We start from the raw sequence: 19,482 nt of genomic DNA, 5'->3' as shown, positions 1-19,482 counted from the left end.
CCTCCCCTGCCTAGCTGCGCGCATCCTTCTCTTCACTGCGGGCTGCTCTCCCCCTCCCCCTCCTCCTCCTCCGCTTCTTTTCACGTGAATGGGTCCTCCTGTCTCTGAGCATTCAAAACCCTGGGTTGCCTCTCTGCCAGCAAAAGAGAGGGGGTGGGGGTGGAGGGGAGCGACAGACAAAATGGCTAGTCCTTTCACAGCTGCAGTAAATTTACGGGCGGCCAGACAGAGCCAAAAGGAAAACCGCGGCAGCGTCACACGCTGGCAGCAGGGGAGGAGGGACCGGGGAGCCGGCTGAAAAGGGACCTGTGGCTTAGCCGGAGAGGCTGGTGGGGTGGGAAGGGAGCCTGCAGGGTGCCTATTTGAACCTCCCCACCGGATCAGAGACTCTGCTGAACCCTCAGCCTCCGTTATGTACTTAACGGGAAAGAAATCGCCGTCGATTTCAACACCCTCTCTCCGGACTGGCAAGGGGCGCGCGTGTGCGTTGGGTGGCGAATGCTTATCCGGTTTCCTCCGTCCTGGTTTTAAAACGCTGTCTTATTGTGGCACCTTGGTTGTTGCCCCGAAGAGAACACCCGAGCCGCCCCTGCCTGTGTGTCAGTGTATACACGCGCGCGCACACAAGCGTGCTCGAAAGCTCAGTGTCGTTGACTCCAACGCTTAAAAGGAGAGGAAAGCGGGATGCGCCGCCGAGAGATGGATTGGACGGGTCTGGTGGTAAATAATCCACGATATCTACCGCCACGACGTTTTAAGTTTCCTCCAGCTCCGCAGGGGAAGTGGCGCGCGCTTGGCAAATGTAAGCAGCAGGCTCCTCCTAGCGGCCAGAGCGAGCCACTGCTGCAGACGTGACGTTTCGTCGAAAGAGTTGTGAGTAGCAAGCAGCAGCAGCAGCAGCAGCAGTGTGGCTCCTCCGTCCCTTGGTGTGAGCAGTTCAAACAACCCTCCCCTCTTCGAAAGAGCCTATTTGTATTTGTAGCCTCGCCTCTTCAGCGAAGAACTGCTGCGAAAGGCTCCTCTACGGAGGAGGCAGCACTGCATGCGATTTAGTCCCCTTGGGCTAGAAAAAGCATCGCTTTGCCTTGGCTCTGTCTCCCTGTCTGAGCGTCTTCACCTTCCCCCGGCCCCCTCCCTCTCTCCTGGACGTGACTCTTCCCCCTGTCCCCTTTCTTCCTTTCGCGGGCAGCGCCCGCCGATTTACGACGAAAGGGGAGTTACATCACGGATGGGATAACGACGGCTATAAAGCGTCGTGGTGTATATTATAAACAGCGCGGTGCCCCTCGAAGGCAGTCGTGGCCACAGCACAACTGTAAACCCCACGCCCCGGCGGCTCAGCAGCATCGTCCTCGAGAGAGCACGACCCTCCAAAAACAGGGGCAGTCTACCGTCCCGATCACAGCTGAGGCTTGAGGTGCTGCTAAGCTTCACTCGCCTCCTTCAGACCAGGGTAACAGAGTTACTGCGCCACACATGTCCGGATCACTTTTGGGTCTTAGGTGATTGATTTCAGTATTATTATTTTACCTTGATTGATCCTCTCTCTCTCTCTCTCTCTCTCTCTCTCTCTCTCTCTCTCTCTCTCTCTCTCTCTCTCTCTGTGTGTGTGTGTGTGTGTGTTTTAATACTGCCCAAATGTTCCTTTTCAGAGTTCTGGCCAAACGGTGAGGTGGAGTGGAGAACGGACTTTCTGTCTTCTGCAGCCTTTGGGAGAAGGAGGGGGGCAGTTTGTTAACATCTGGATAAATGGCTGCTTGTGGTGATTTAACATGACTTGAAAGCAATCTGTTCCTAAATCCTCTTATTATTGTGGCATGGCTCGGGGCTTGGCGAGAGGCGTTTTTCCGAGCAATTGAGGAAAAATAGGAAATCCAGATGGGATAATAAAAACAGGCATTTTCCAAAGCAAGAAAAAGGAAGAAAGAGGCTGGGGGAGACAGTCCAACTAGGATAATTAACCAATAAACAAGGGGCAAGGAAAACACACAAGCATCTCTTCGGGGAAATTCATGTGGGTGAAGAAAATAAGAAATGTTAGTGTAAAAGATAAGAAAAAGCCTGGAAAGCAAACTGCCCGTTGACCAGAATGGAGTACCTCACAACAGCATAGAGCCAGAGGCTGCATCTCCCATCGCCCTAGACCCATGGTTCCCAATGTGGGGCACATGCCCCACAAGGGGAGAATTTGATTTATAAGGGGGGCAATTTGAGAATGAGTTATTAACAGTCAATGGCATTTTAGGCTTCCTCCAAGTGAATAGGAGTTCAATTTTGAATAATAAGAATTATATGTTGGGGGGGGGCAGCGCATCAGGATTTTGGGTGGAGCATGGCCAAAAGAAAGGTTGGGAACCACTGCCCTAGACCCATTGGGCATGCTCATGGCTGGTGCTGATGGGAACTGGGAGTCCAGCAACATCTGGAGGTTCCCCATCCCTGGCAAAGAGTTCCTGCAGACTTCCTCACTATAATTGCCTCTTCCCTGTTAGGTCTCTGCTAACAGGGAAGACAGCAGAGACATCACCTTGCCAACAAAGGTCCGTATAGTTAAAGCCATGGTTTTCTCAGTAGTGATGTATGGAACTGAGAGCTGAACCATAAAGAAGGCTGATTGCCGAAGAATTGATGCTTTTGAATTATGGTGCTGGAAGAGACTCTTGAGAGGCCCATGGACTGCAAGAAGATCAAACCTATCCATTCTGAAGGAAATCAGCCCTGAGTGCTCACTGGAAGGACAGATCGTGAAGCTGAGACTCCAATACTTTGGCCACCTAATGAGAAGAGAAGACTCCCTGGAAAAGACCCTGATGTTGGGAAAGATGGACAAGGAGAAGGGGACGACAGAGGACAAGATGGTTGGACAGTGTTCTCGAAGCTACCAACATGAGTCTGACCAAACTGCGGGAGGCAGGGGAAGACAGGAGTGCCTGGCGTGCTCTGGTCCATGGGGTCATGAAGAGTTGGACACGACTAAACAACTAAACAACAACAACCCTGTTAGGTTGAGGGTGCACAGAGGCAATGTGCACAATCTCAGAGCCACAGCCCCTCCCCAAGGACAAAGGAACAGACTTCCCAGCCAGTTAGTATTATTCATTCGTTCATTTTATTTTTATGCCGCTTTTCCACACAGAGAGAGAGACACACACACATCATGTTCAAAGTGGCTTGCTACAATAAAGAAACAAGATATATTTTAAACAAACACTACAAAATAATTTCATGATAACAGAGCAAAACATAACAGTAATGATTTCATAACATAGCAAAATAATAACTTCTTAAGAACATAGTAAAACAGTGGGAAATATAGTAACATACAAATACATATTTCAGTACTATAAATATAACAAGATTACTTAAACCACATGCAGCATGCAATAGCAAAAATAACAAGGGAGCGTCACAGTTTCACCTTGGTCCTAGAAACGTCCCTCCCGTGATGTTGCTCACAGTCCCTCTTCTTTTGGTAGCTTCTTATAAGGCTTCCAACCTCTCCCATGATTATAGATGTAGTGCAATTGGTTTTTTATGTTTTGTAAGCAACTTAGAAGCGACCTGGGCACTAAGCGGTAGATAAATTAATTAGAATAGTAAGCACAATCCCTTCACAGGTATGCTATAGATCAGGCTTCCTCAACCTCGGCCCTCCAGATGTTTTGGGACTACAACTCCCATCATCCCTAGCTAACAGGACCAGTGGTCAGGGATGATGGGAATTGTAGTCTCAAAAACACCTGGAGGGCTGAGTTTGCCTATGCCTGCTATAGATCTTGTAGTTGTTGGCATCTGTCTGTCATGGGAGACAATGGAAGTGTGTGCCTTCAGGGATGAATTCAAACCACTGGAGAGTTACAGCGGCCAATATGGGAGAGGCATGTGGGCAGGAAGGACAAACCATATTAATGCAGGGGTGAGTAACCTCAGCCCCTGGCCTCAGCCTCTCTGTCTGGCTTAAAGGATACTCCCCACACCACATCCCCTACTCCAGGCATCGGCGAATGCGGCCCTCCAGATGTTTTGAGGCTACAATTCCCATCGACCCTGACCAGTGGTCCTGTTAGCTAGGGATGATGGGAGTTGTAGTCCCAAGACATCTGAAGGGCCAAGTTTGCCTATGCCTGCCCTAATCAGCCACACTCACTTGCACCAGCCCCCTTACTAGCCCTGTTTCGCACACTCCCTCGCCTGGCTGGAAACTGCCCTTGAAATCTGAATGTGCTTTTCCTTGTTTCCTTGGATAGAGAGGTGTGTGTGTGTGTGTGTGTGTGTGTAGAAAGGTTAAAAAAAATACAGTTTACCCCCTCTCCATCTATTTTTGCCTCTCATGCCACCTACCACAGGCTCGTGGCTACCAGTAGGTTAGCCAGAAGATGACCTTCAGGCAGTGGCGTAGCATGGGTTGTCAGCACCCGGGGCAAGGCAAGTAATTTGTGCCCCCTAACCCGTGGATTTGCGCCCCCTAACCCTAACCCCCAGATGTTGCGCCTGGTGCGGCTGGCCCCCCCTGCACCCCCACGCTACGCCACTGTCTTCAGGTTGATAAAGGGTTCCTTAACCCTGTATGAAAGAATGCAGTGGAATTGTGTCCCCAGAGAGCATGTTTGTCCATTAGTACTTAGCTGCCATCCTGAAGTGAATAGAGGGTAATTTGTGGGATGTAGGATTTTATTTTTATTTTATTAAAAAAAAAAAAAGCTGGGTGTTGTAGGCAGAGAAAATTGAGTCACTTTATCTTTCACTGTACTTTTCTAGATGCTTATAGTGAATTATGTCCTTCAGATTGTTGTCACCGTATCTGCATCTTCTTCATGTGGTACCTCGGGTTACATACGCTTCAGGTTACATACGCTTCAGGATACAGACTCCGCTAACCCAAAATTAGTACCTCGGGTTAAGAACTTTGCTTCAGGATAAGAACAGAGATCGTGCTCCGGCGGTGCGGCAGCAGCAGGAGGCCCCATTAGCTAAAGTGGTGCTTCAGGTTAAGAACAGTTTCAGGTTAAGAACGGACCTCTGGAACGAATTAAGGACCTCTGGAATGAATTAAGTACTTAACCCGAGGTACCACTGTATTGTTATTTTTCTAATTCTCTATAGGAAAGATCTGATTATACCTTAATTCGAATTTTATTTGTGATGGAGATAGGTTGGAAAGCTTATAGGTTTTTAAACTCACACACAAAGTTCTCGTATATAAGCATTTCTTATGAAGTCGCACAATCTTGTGCACATTGCGCCTAAACACCCAAACTATGGTCTTGTGCAATTCCCTGTCATTTCCATGTAGTTCCACAGGAGGGTAATATGCATAAACAAGGCTTCGGGTTCCACGAAGACTCTGGAACTGCAAAGGGCATTCTGCGCATCTCTTATCTTTATTTGTCCAAGCTCCATGGTTGGGCACTTCATTCTCATATAGTCTCAGTTGTCAGACAGGGCTGGGCAGCATTTTGTTAAGCTTTAAAGAGTGAATTAGAAGCACTGATGATCTGAAGCAGCCCCCTAATGCAAAATGACAAATTGCACTTAGGCAATACATGAACAAGAAAATGATTTATGGATTTTCACGATGGTCTGAGCAAATGAAGGCAATATGAATTATACATCCTAATGCTCACTATATCATTTTCTAATAATACTGTTGCAGCTGCGAGGCTGTACATGGCTCTCTTCAATAGGGGCTATTGATTAATAAGAAGTCCAGGCCTAGTTTTACAGCACATATGCCTTCTCCTCTCTCTCTCTCTCTCTCTCTCTCTCTCTCTCTCTCTCTCTCTCTCTCTCTCTCTCTCAATGCCAGCACCAAATGAGGTTTTCTATTTTATTTTATTTATTTCTTCATTTCTGAGGCAAGTGACGAAAATCGACCCCACCGCCACAGTTCCTGTCAGCTCCTCCATATGTCATCGTTTTAGGCAGCAATTACTTCGACAAATGAAGACTAATCTTTTGCAAAACCACATTTTGCTCCATGCTGCCACTTAGAAATGCAAATAAATGGTTCCAGGCTGGTAAATCCACCTTTCAGATTGAAATGGAAAATTAGCAACAGATTCCTCCCTCCCTTGTAAAGTGCCTTGGTCTTCTTGATCATCATTTATCTCCTTTGCCTCCAGAAAAATGTTTTCTTTGCAATTATCTAAGACTTTGGCATCACGAAAAGATGATTTCAGCACACGGTGTTATTCAACTACCCTTTGTTTTTGTAATGGAACATGTGTGCCAGCCAATAGAATTTCCTCTCCCCTTTATTTTCAGGGAATCATCAATGTCTGCAAGACCTAAATATCCATCATTTTCTGATTATTGTCAATGATCTGAAGAACAACAGGTGGAAAATGTCACAATCTCTCTTGACCTTGGACTTTATTTTCAGGGGTATTAAAAATGAAAGCAATTGATTGATCTACCACTGCATTTTCCCACTTCAACGAATGGGTTAATCCATGGAAGAAAGCATTCTTGAGTAATTTATATATCCCTGTATGAAAAAAGTCCTTTGAATACATGATGCTGAGAGAACTTTTTCATACCTTACCATTTTCTTTTTTCAGGAGTCAGCAGTTACTCTGCCTTTATGGTGCCTGGAATGGATGCATCAAACAGATTTAAGTGTGAACACGAAGTAATTCACACCACTATTTTCTAACTACAACATGACCCTTTGGCAATCTTCTTCTGGAGGATATCCACATGGAACCCATTTTTTGTGACTGAATCAAAATAAGCCCAGCAGCCTGTGCAAACGAGATGTCACACAAACTGGACAGAAATCACTTCATGGTGAGAAAGCAGTTGTAACTTGCTGAAGAATAGTGGCACTGTGGCAGCTAGAGAACAGTCTCTTAATCAACTTTTCACATCCCTTTCATGGGAAAATCTAATTTGTATTAAATCATTGATTCTGAGTCGAGACAAGACAATAGTAATTTGTAATTGTGACTAGTATTAGTGAAAGGATATAAACCTCAATGCCCTTGAGAGACGAAAAGATTTAAGCTTAACCCAAATATTTTGAAATAGATTTTGTTTAAATGGGATGGAAGACAGTATTTTACATCTGTGTATCTTTTGTTGTAAGATAGCTATTCCAATGAAGATCTTTTGTGTGGAGAAAAGGCAAGGGTCACAAGTAAATCGTACTCAAATGGTTTATTAGTTGCCTAGACATGTTTAATTTGTATTAATTTGTAGCTCTCCTTTCTTCCGGCAGGGCTTTGGAAGAAGCATAAATTCAAGCAGTGGCGTAGCGTGGGTTGTCAGCACCCGGGGCAAGGCAAGTAATTTGTGCCCCCTAACCTGTGGAATTGCGCCCCCTAACCCATGGATTTGCACCCCCTAACCCTAACCCCCAGATGTTGCGCCCGGTGCGGCCTGCCCCCCCCGTACCCCCCACGCTACGCCACTGAATTCAAGCAGGTAGTGGAGATGGTGTGATGGAGAACATTTCACATAAGGACAGAAGATTATCTCTACTAGATCAGATTAAAGGCCTATTTAGTCCAGCATCCTGTTTTCTGCAGGGGCTAGCCACATGGCTGTGGGAAGCCAACAGACACCCTCTCCTGTTCTTTCTCAGGAACTGGTATGCATGCCTCTAATATATAACTATCATGTCTAGAAACCATTTATCTGCTGTATTTATGCCTATCAGATAAAGGCAGGGACAATCTGACTTTACTCCTGCATAGATGATGATAATGATTTTACTAGAATCTCCAATGTGTTTCAAATACTGTTACCACAATGCTCTTGGTTAAGCATAACCAAGGAACTGCATTAGGGGTAACAGCCTGTCAGTGATCTTCTCTTTTTATGAACTTTGCAAAGCAGACATGACCGGAATCACTGTGAAAATTGGATTGTAAGAAATTATAATACTGAAACTATTTGGCTGTCAAAAGATCACTAAATGCAGAGACTTTCTCTGCTTGAAGGATCATAAGCAAGCTAATAAAGTTTGCACCAATCATCCTTGAATTTGGACTTTGAAAGCTCTGGCAAATACTTTCCCCCTAGTACCTTCTCTTTAGTTACACAATAATATTGACCAGAGGAGGAAATTACTTGAATTCCCCAAGTGACTATGATGCACAAAAACATGGCAATTCAATTTCAGACTCATGCAACAAATCAGGGGTTGTTTGTTTTCAGTCCTTACAATTTACAGAAATATTGCACATTGTTACTCGTTTAGGTTCAAGACAGGTTCTGATTCATTTGACTGAATAAGTAAATGTTTCTTAGGTTTCTCTTATTAGTCTGACCTGACAGTATAGCATGCTACATAAAGTAAGGATTTCAAACTACAATCTTACTAAATACTCTTTGAAGCATACATGCTCTCAGTTACAATGGGAAATTCTGCTCTCGCTGTAGTTTCTCCATTAACATTAGATGTGGTCTTCCTAGCAGTTCTAAGAGAAATCTCTAGGGTGTCATTACTCAGCTTAATTTTAATTATCTAGGCTTACAAAACAAACAAACAAACACCCTGGTCCTGTTTCAAGAGGATTAATAACTGCTCTTAGTGCAGGAAAGATTACCAAAATCAATGATGTGATTAGGATTGTAAATAAGAAGAACAAGCTGTTGCCATATTTTAAGAAGTTGCCTTCATGTCTAACAGCTCAGTCTACATTTTGCTGATGGGGTAGGGTGATTGGGTGGGCTTAGGCAAACAAACAAACACCTTGGTTCAAACCTTGTGGACCGACTGAACAGGAAATTACCTGGAAGGCCAAATTTAAGGTTAATTGTATGAGATGGAAAAGGTTAACTACATCTGTTACCACCTATTCTCCTAAAGTGTTCTTAATTGCCAGTGATGAGACAAAAAGAAAAAAAATGGAAATCTACATTCCTCTGCAGTCTTCCAAGGAAGTAGGCCTCATTGACCTGTATGAAGTTTACTTCTGCATAAATAGGCTTATTCAGACTGCACAGCTCAGTCCATTGTAAGGAACTCTATGGTATATAGCACAGGGTGGGTTGATGTCAAACTTGTCTGTACTTGAGACTGTGTCCATTAGGATGATTGGGGAAGTGTCCTATCAAGCACATCTGCCCACTGCCTCCTGACATCAGGAGGCAACATGTGGGTCCAGACGGAAAAACGGTGTCACTGGCAGCTGGCCAGTGGTGAGTGACCCAGGGTAGGGGACTCCATTGCTCTGCTCCTCTCCCCATCAGCCACCTGAGGCAAAAGTCTCACATTGGCTTTTGATAGATCTGGCCCTAACCCATAGTCACATAATTTAATACTGGTTTGGGGTAAGTGTTTCAACTTACAAAAAATCCCCCTCCACCTCTGATTCCTTAACGTCTTGCCCTAAACCCTGTCACAATTATAGGAAGTGGAATGATATAACACTTGTTTCATAAGTGGGATGTGTTCAAGAAGAGCAAATAGATTTTCTTCTCTTGAACTTCTAATGAGTCCATGTGTTACTTTAAACCACATAAGGAGACAGTTTGTCTAGTAATCTAGCCAGCTCTTGCTTGTAGCCTCTTTGTCCAGTTTAACTCCACCACTAAACCTGAGCTATTTTTTGGTTCTCTTTCCCAACATGTTGATACCAGATATCTGCCTTTTCTCTCTCTCTTCTCTACACATCCTGTAAATAGTTCCTGTATGAATAATGCCCTTGTACTCCAGAAACTACAAGCAATTATTTCAATCTGATTTACCCAAGATGGTACATTTCTTGTCCTTACTATTGTGGCCTAGTCAGAAACACTGTTAGGTTCAAATTTTGGTAGTTTAGGTTCATGGTCTATCTCCTGCTTTAGTGGCAAGGCAAGCCCTACCATTAGAAAGAGCAAGGTGGCTGTCTCAGCCAGCCAGTGCTGAGCACAGGGCAGTGGCAGTGAGGTGCTGAAAGACATACATGGCTTAAGCTAGCTTTCTTCCCCTGGGAATGATGAAGGACACTGCCCTGGCTTCAGCATTAAAGTAAGATTCAACAGCCAGCCCAGTTGGCTTCTGTATATCAACTGGGGGATGAGACACCCTCTCGTCCTTTATTTCAGGTAATAAAACACCTTGTCTGGTCCTGCTTGTGAACTCTGTATACACAGGGAGACTCTCAAAATAGGACTGGAGAAGAAACCTTAATTCCATGCTACAGCTTAAATGTTAGTTCAATGAAGTTAATGATGCTTATCTTTCTCCAAACAGGGGAGTGTGTGAGAGTGCACAATCATGTGTGTGTGTGTGTGTGTGTGTGTGTCTGTGTGTGTGAAAGAGGATGTTCTGGGATGTGTGCATCAATATAAATAAGAGTGACAGAACTGGGTTATATCTTTAGTATTCCAAATGACATTTTGACGATGCCTGATGACAAGGTGACAAAGGTTTTCCAAAGTGACTAGTCATCTCAGGTTTTGCATTGTTTGAGTGCCTCAATTGAGTCCAGCTTGCCTAGAAATACCTCTTTTCTTTTCTTTTCTTTCTTTCCTTTTCCTTTTCTTTTCTCTCTAGATGAGATCCCGAATGGTTAGTTATTATTAAAATAGCACTGTAAATAGAAAATAATGAGGCTGATGATATTCAGTCACCTGAGTTCTGTAGAAACCTAGCCAGTTGGGTGGGGTATAAATTATTATTATTATTATTATTATTATTATTATTGTTATTATTATTATTATTATTACAATGATCAAAACACAAAGGGATACACACACACACACACACACACATATATATATATGAATCATATATATATATATATATATGCGCGGGTGGCGCTGTGGGTAAAAGCCTCAGCGCCTAGGGCTTGCCGATCGAAAGGTCGGCGGTTCGAATCCCCGCGGCGGGGTGCGCTCCCGTTGCTCGGTCCCAGCGCCTGCCAACCTAGCAGTTCGAAAGCACCCTCGGGTGCAAGTAGATAAATAGGGACCGCTTTCTAGCGGGAAGGTAAACGGCGTTTCCGTGTGCAGCTCTGGCTCGCCAGAGCAGCGATGTCACGCTGAACACGTGACCCGGAAGTGTCTTCGGACAGCGCTGGCCCCTGGCCTCTTGAGTGAGATGGGCGCACAACCCCAGAGTCTGGCAAGACTGGCCCGTACGGGCAGGGGTACCTTTACCTTTACTTTACCTTATATATGAATCATAGAGGATCATCTAGTCCAAACCCCTGCAATTCATGCAGGAATATTTTGCCTAGCATGGGGCTCTGCACAACTACTAAAGATGCAGGAGCCCTGCTGCTCCCTTTTGCATCTGACCACTCTAATCACACAACTCTAGTATCAAATCATAATAGATCAAAAATGTATGTTGTCAAAACACTTTATTTCCCCCTATACATCTGCTTTTCAATTTCTCTCTCTCTCTCTCTCTCTCTCTCTCTCTCTCTCTCTCTCTCTCTCTCTCTCTGTGTGTGTGTGTGTGGCATTGGTGAATTTATAAGGAGAGGAGAAATGAGAGCAATAGAAAAACAAGAATAGGATCCTTGCATTAATTTTGTTCTCTTGTATGAAAGTGTTCTCTAACAACAAAAATGTTTCTTACATGCCTGTTTCATTAATGCAAATAAGAAATAAAGGAACCTGACTGAGCATGTATCACTGTTTGCCTAATGAACGAGTTTTCCCTTGTGAACCTTGTCTGCCCTGCAGCTAAGTGGCCTGACGTGGTGAATATAACTTTATCCTCGGCAATTAAAGTCCATTCTTTTATTTTCATTTTAATCTTTAGGGTTAATTCATTTTTAATCAGGAAATACTTAACTAAAACACAAAAGCGTATTGTGCATGGATCTGCTCAAGCTTAGTACATGTCACAGCATGGCTTTTATAACCTAATTTGGTTTTGTAGATCCGAGGCAGTATCCTGGCAGCAAAGGGTGTGTCGAGGTCAAGGAGTCAGCAGACAGCAAGAACTGATATCTTTGTTGCTCAGATTGGTGAACTAACCTGACCCAGAAGATCTTACAAAGGTCAGGATGAAGCATTTGTCCTGTGGATTTCCTTGGCTGGTGATCTTTGTTGCCTGCAATTAGGGATGCTTGAGGAACTTTTGATCTTTGCAAATTACAGGACAAACAGATCTAATGTGCACCTCCCAGACTAATGTGCAGATAGCGACAAAGTTATCCATTGGATTTCTCATTTTTCTGAAGGTTGCAACACACATTTTGGCTCAAAAACATACCAGATATGCAGTTAATATGTGTATTTTGAGATAACATACATTTTAAATTACCTATTTAACTGTGAATTGTTGTGTGTTTAATGAAGAAACAAGATGGGATGCATGCACGGGTAAACATCCCTTTTATTATAAAGCAGCCTTTCTCAACCTTACTTCCCTAGATGTTGTTAGACTACAACTCCCATCATCCCTGACTGCTGGCCCTGCTAGCTAGGAACAATGGCAGTTGCGGTCCAACAATATTTGGAGACACAAGGTTGAGAAAGGCTCTTCTAGCCTGTGCTTCATTGGTTCATTGGGTGGGCTACAGTATAAAACACATGCAACAATTACACAAAGAGTCAAAGACAAGTCTAAAAATATAAAGCACTGGACAAAGACGTGAAACAGTCAGTAATGGAAGAAGCTGGAAAGCCAGTTATTTAACAACCAGTCTTGCAAGAATGCATGGGTGAATGGTATGGCGTCAGTCAGTACAGAGAAGCAAATGGCATCAGTGCCAGATGCACTTCAGAGGGGAGAGCATTCCACAATCACAGTACCACCATAGAGGTCCCAGCACTGTACTGTGTCACAATATGCCTCACTCAGGGCCAGCCTGATCATAAGCCTTGCTGAGGCAGTCACCTAAGTGGCAGGCTCAGGAGAGTTGGCAGCCGTGACAGACCTGAAAAGGAAAGAGATAGGCATTCTCCTTTACCTTTTCCACTCCTTCAGTTGCAGATGCAGTGCTGCAAGGATCTTGCCACTGCCCGCCTTGGGAGGGATCTGGGCCTGGTGGCTCCACAGGCTTTCTCCAGTTGTCTCAGCCTGTGGCTTCCTACAGGGGCCACCACAGGTCAGAGGTGGAGAAGACACACGAGGGCCCCAGCTGCTACCATTCCTGTCACTGTCATCTGTGCCAGCCCCCAGCACTGGCCCCAGCCAATGAGTGAGGGGCTTTCCTGTTGCTGAGTCACCTCAAGTGGCAAAATGTTTTGGAACTGGCCCTGGCTCCACCCAAAGGTGCATCAACAAGTAGGATCTGGGCCAGATATGGAGTGATATTTGAATGTGGCATAGAGTGATATATGTATTGCTATAGTGGTTCACTCCAGATAAGGGTATACAGGGTACGTTTCTCCTGTTTATAACTCAGGCAACCACTTTAGTGCCTGTACAGCCTAATACACATTTCTTTTTCTTTCCCACCCACCACCCAATCATGGTTGAAATCTGAACAACATTCAGGTTACTTCACTGAACGTGGAGAGTGCAAATGAGGCTCAAAGGCTCATAGAACATTTCAATTGCTTGCTTTTCTTTCAGGGTTCACATTACTCTGTCAAAGATAGCACAAATGAACTCTCATTATTTATCATTATGAAAATTGTACTCGTGGCTGTGACAGTGTAGGTAGCTCAGATGCTGATGCAGATTCCTTATGTCAGAAAGAAGTACAGTGCTTGTTTAAGAACCGCTAAGGAGGGGGTGGATCATGGTATATTGTGGCCACAAGTCCCAAATCCACATCTTCCTATATCTGCTGCTCCCCAGATATCCATCTTCTCCAGGAGTAACCATCTATTCCAGGAGTTGGGAACTGGGAAACTCATGCCTGAGGGCTAAATGTGGCCTTCCATATCTATCTATCATCTATCATCTATATCTATATCTATCTATCTATCTATCTATCTATCTATCTATCTATCTATCATCTATCATCTATCATCTATCATCTATCATCTATCATCTATCATCTATCTCTATCTATCTATCATCTATCTATCATCTATCTATCCATTTATCATCTATCATCTATCTTTCATCTATCTATCTATCATCTATCTATCATCTATCTATCTATCTATCTATCTATCTATCTATCTATCTATCTATCTATCTATATCTATCTATCATCTATCTATCATCTATCTATCTATCTATCTATCTATCTATCTATCTATCTATCTATCATCTATCTATCTATCATCTATCTATCTATCATCTATCTATCTATCTATCATCTATCTATCTATCATCTATCGTCTATCTATCTATCTCCATCTCCCTCTGAATTCTTCCTACCCCACTCCCATACCAGGACACCCCCCCTTTCACCATACCCCCTTCGGTCCTGATTGACACTCTCTTCCAGGGTTCTTTCTTGGACAAAATGTGTCCATCAACTGCATTAATGCCTCTGGCTTGGTTAGATGAAGAGAGGCATGTTGCGTGTGGGTGTAAAAACCTCTGACTTCTGACTGTCTGGAAGGTAGCCCACGCTAAAAAAGCTGGAGACACATTCATTATTTTGCCCACCTTTGCCCTCTGCCCCACCAGCATGTGGCCTCTGGAAGAGAATGTGGCCCTCTGGCTGCAAAAGGGGATATATTCAGTGGGTGCTTGTTGATGTCTATGAAGTTGTTTGGATTGAATTTCCTGAGAAAATTTCTGAGAATGGTTTGCATTGGGTGGGGCTTAAATGCAGGCTGATAGTTGCAACAAATTAAAAAAATGTTGGAAATGGTGGTGGTGATGGGAAGAGATGTTGATGTGTTAGTTTCTTAATTCCTGCTGAGAAGAAGCTCCCCACTTCCATGCCACCTTTTTGCCATGTCATATTTTTTACTTCTTCACATATTACCACACAAGGCCTTGTATGTTTCGTTCCTAAGAGTATTGCCTGAAAGCCAAGTTACCAGCAGCAGTGAAATGGAAATCAATATGGTAAAGGTGTAAAACAGGGAAATATGCCTGACAGCATCCTTCACAATGTAGAAACTGATCTGTAGAAAATGTAACTTGGAAAAAAAAAGACATTGCACATACTTTTGTAAACCAAGAAATCTTTAATAAAAAATACAGTAAAAAAATATTTAAAAAATGTTTTAACCACTTGGAAAAAACTTCAACATTTGAAGTTCATTTTGGTAATAGGTCCTTTCTCTGTTTTCTTGTATTGTATATTCTATGGTAAGGCTTCCTCAGCCTTCGCCCTCGAGATGTTTTTGGCCTACAACTCCCATGATCCCTAGCTAGCACAACCAGTGATCAGGGATGATGGGAACTGTAGTCCCAAAACATCTGGAGGGCCGATGTTGAGGAAGCCTGTTCTATGGCTTGTATTTCTGCTAATACAGAAGTGTCCTTCATGTCCTATAAATGTCAAGGGGGCTCCATGTGATTAAAAGGAAGTGGGGCGACATTGCTCCCCTTGCCCTGAGCTCATGAGCTTCCTTGCCCCCAGACTTCTGTAAGTTGAGCACAGATGCCTAAAAAGAAGAACTCTAGGTGCAAAAGCTTCTGTGTGATCTCTTCTCCTATTCAACTATCCATAGTCAATGTGCAAGGAGGCACATTCTGGGTTGGAGATGGCATACATAGTTCCACTTCCCCTTAATTGTGTGGCATTCCCTGCATGAGTGCAATTGTGGCTAAGAAGCCACAGAATAAGCATGAGCGAAGCAAGGGCGAGTTAGAGGTGGGCAGCTCAGTAGAGTGCCTAGACGTTGCTTTGGTGTATTGTCTGGGAGAAAAGAAATCAGGGACTCTATCCTGACCAGAGAGTGTTACATGGCAGCACCAATGCTGCAGTGACACTTTGGTGCTTATTATTTCATCCAACTGTTTTTGCATTGAGCCTCCTGACCAGGCGCTCCAATGCAACAGCAGTTGTACAGCTTTGCCTTTCTGAAAGTGGTGGAGAAGTCTCATCAATTCCTATTTTGTTGTTCTTCCCAGTTCCTGGTACACAAATGTGCTTAAAGACTGTATTTCTTAAACCCTCCTCCTCCCCCCTCCACACTCTTGAACAGTTAAGTAAAGAATAAGCAATATATAATATATTAGTTCTACTCTTTCCCCTCTGGTACGCACCCAGAATCGTTTTCAAATAGTTCTAACAGAATTGCTTCTCTCCATTCACTGTCATTGGTGGCTGAGTTAATGGGACTGCTGAGGAGTGGACTCAAATCAATAGAAAACTCCCATTCATGCCAATGGGCTTTTGATCAGCCTCTCATTCTTCTCCAAACTGCTGACTGCAACTGTACCATGGTATGCCTGGTGCTGACTATGCAAGGTGTTTGTTCTTCTGCTTAAATGGGAGAAGGTGGAGATTTACCAACAGATTGTTTCTTTGGAAATTTTGTTTTAGTCTCCTTGCAGCTGTTTATATAAAGAGGATATAAAAATAATCACACATATATTCCTTAAAAAATAAAATGGTGCTTTTGCATTAAGGCATCTCAAAGCTGAGGCTAGTGCAATTCTTGATGAAAGACGATCAGCTAGGGCTTATTCTGTGGTAAACATCCATTTATCTCCTGTGAATAGGGAGTTAGAATAAAGTGATCACAAGTTGACAATAAACCAGGGCTTATCTTCTCTTTAACATACAGGTCATATGTTTAAAATGGAATTGGAATATTACCATCTTTCCTTAAATTGACAAATCACTCTCCTGTGTTAATCTTCCATATATTAAAAAGTTGTTTGGTTGGTTATTTACCCACATAATTTAGCATACCCCCCTTCAGCTTAAATTGAGGATAGCATACAATTAAAGAGATAAAAGAGACTGAAACATCAATTAAAGCAAAAACTAAAGGATAAAAACAGAAGCAAACTAAAAAGGTAATGCCACTGCAATTTCCAGTAATAGCAGATGGGATATTTAAAAATCTGGGTAAGGAAAGATCTAGGTGAAGCTGGGTAAATTGAAAGGTCTTTGCCAGGTATCCAAAAGACTTGGCTCCAGGCTTTGATCTTGTGGGAAAGAGTTCCATACATGAGCTGCCACTACTGAAAAGGCCCTTTCCCTGATTGCCACTTTCCTCACTATACCCAGAGAAGGGTCTCTGCACATGATATTAGTACAGTTTGTGGGGGGGTTAGGCAGACCTTTAGATGTTGGAGTTCCTAGATGCACAAGCTTCAAATGTTAAGACCAGTATTTTGAATTGTTCTGTGAAATGGACTGATAGCCTGTAAAACTATTTAAATACTGCAGTCATGTGTTCTGTCTTACTGTTAACTATCAATGATCTATCAGCAGTGTTCAGGACCCATTGAAATATCCAAGTAGCTCCAAAATGCAGCACCACACCTATAATGAATCTCAGTTGTCTAAACAGGATCATACAAGAGCACAAATAAGGTGGAGGCAGCAACTGGCACAGCACCCACAGTGCCACAGGTGCCAGTTGGGCATCCAAAAACAAAGCTGGATCTAACAATGGGACTCCCAAACCTGAAAATTCATCATTTAGGTAAATATACAGCTCAATCCAGAATAACTCAATCCTTGGTTCACTACCAACCTTACCTCCATCCTGTCTGAAATGAGCTTCATTTTATTGCCCTTTATTGAAGCCATTATGCATATCAGATCTGATGTAATATTTCAAGTGCATCACCTGAATCAGATAAAAAGAAACAGAGCTGGGTGTCATTAGCACATAGTATCATGGGCAGATCAGTGAAATTCCAGAACCACTTCCTGGAACTGGCTGTCAGTGTGCAACCAATCGCCATCCAATACAACTTGTTCAGAACAGTGGAGGACATGGCCAATAGTATCAAAAGCTGCCAAGAGGCCCAGGAGAATTTTCAGGGCTGCATGTTTTGGTTCTTCTAACCTAGGTTATCAAGATAACTAAGTATCAGTACCAAACCTGGGATCCATATAATCCAAGAATGTCTGAAGTTGGCAATTAAGGGTACATGCACTATTGATTACGTGTTTGGCATCAAGCCGGAAGCTGGTGGAATGGATAGGAAGACTTCACTCATAAACAAAGTGACCTTTTCCCAGGAGGTTCTTTGCTTTGATACGGCAGGAAGTAGGTCATGCAGATTTCACAGTCACGTTGAGTTGTAGGTGGCTTTCAGTTAACATTTCAGAAAAAAAGGACTAGTAAGCCCAATAAATAATAAAGTACCAATAATTAGACTCCCCTCCTTCAGTGGGTCACCAACAACAGGCAGAAAACAAGCACAGTATTGACAGCTTGATGGGTGGTGGTGGTTCTGTATAATGGGGTACAAAATGTATCCAGGAAGGGCTTGCAATCCTTTCAAAAAGCCATCAATCTCAGAATGCAGAGATAAGGACACCTACTATTCAGTACTACTAGCGAGGAAGCCACTTTGAATTCTAAGTCAACTGAAGTGCTAAGGCAACTCCTAGTAATTGATACAAGAACTGGACTAATGCATTGCGAAGGACCAAGGTTTGCTTTGCTAAAGAGGAACAAAAATGTTTTGCATAGAAACATGGAAATGGACTCCCTTCAGGTTCAAAGCATAACAGCTGGGAATGCAGATTACTAGCGACTGTGTGGAAAAGTTTAATTTGCACCTGTAAACTTATGAAATCAGGTGAAATTTAACTCTGCTGTGAATATTTTTCCAGTTCCATGAAACACAGAGACACTCATCACCCACCCCCTCACTAACATTGGGCCAAGTGTTTAAGTGAGCAAACATAAGCACATCATCCTTAAAGCGTCCACCAACAAACCAAACATTGTGGTGATACACAATGTGATACACAGTTTACAGCTTTGTAATGGGAAGGGGAGAGAGAGAGAGAGAGTGCTGAGAAGATTTCCAAACTCTTTCCATTTTTTTCCACCCAAAAGTCAACTTTACAAACAAAAGCACCATTGACAATTAATCTCACTCTTTTTATCAATGTTTGTTATGGTACTGTCTTTGCTTGTTGTTGCTAACTGCCTTGGGTACTGTGTTCAGGAAGGGAGAGAAAAAACAAACAAGAGTAACAAACTCCTCAAAATCATTTATGTAATAACCTTGAAATTTACTCCAAACGATCCCAGATATATTCGCTGCACAGATAATATCTGCTTCCTGGCCCCAGTCTGGATTCAGACTTAGTCACGATTAGAGTGGGTCTACTCTAAAAGTGACTCAGGCTCCAACCTTAACCCCACTGACCTGGGATTAAGCTCCACTCAATTCAGTGTACTTGAGTAGACTTGGTTGGGATAACAGTGTAAGTCTGGATCCAATTGATTGACTGTAGCATCAGCTGGGGATCCTATCCCGAGAATCATCATCATCATCATTAGTAGATTTTTACACCACCCTTCATAAAAAGATCTCAGGATGGTTCACAAGATAAAAGTACAATATAAAAGCACAAACAAATAGTTAAAACTTTCCTCCACAAAGGAAACAAAAAAATACAAAACAAGGAACAACTGGGTCCCTTTTGCGATAGAATTTCATCCAGCAGTGGCGTAGCGTGGGGAGTGCAGGGGGGGCCGGTCGCACCGGGCACAACATCTGGGGGGGGCGCACTCCATGGGTTA

At 43.3% G+C, this 19,482-nt stretch overlaps 2 long non-coding RNA genes across 2 annotated transcripts in view; one reads left to right on the top strand and one right to left on the bottom strand.

The window, feature by feature from the left end:
• The first annotated feature begins 1,269 nt into the window (after window positions 1-1,269).
• Window positions 1,270-8,697, top strand: LOC309378253. The gene is made up of 4 exons (XR_014171956.1): window positions 1,270-1,502; window positions 6,561-6,789; window positions 7,220-7,252; window positions 7,430-8,697. It is a non-coding gene; the product is annotated as an uncharacterized lncRNA (long non-coding RNA).
• The window catches only part of LOC309378264, a 134,693-nt gene continuing 120,658 nt past the window's right edge, over window positions 5,448-19,482 (bottom strand). The window contains exon 4 of the long non-coding RNA XR_014171969.1: window positions 5,448-5,508. This is a non-coding gene — a long non-coding RNA (uncharacterized lncRNA). The remainder of the gene's footprint in view (window positions 5,509-19,482) is intronic.

Source organism: Podarcis melisellensis, assembly GCF_964234715.1.
Source record: "Podarcis melisellensis genome assembly, chromosome: 9".
Taxonomy (NCBI): domain Eukaryota; kingdom Metazoa; phylum Chordata; class Lepidosauria; order Squamata; family Lacertidae; genus Podarcis; species Podarcis melisellensis.
Note: the sequence above shows the minus strand (reverse complement) of the source record. Positions and strands in the feature narration are given on the sequence as shown.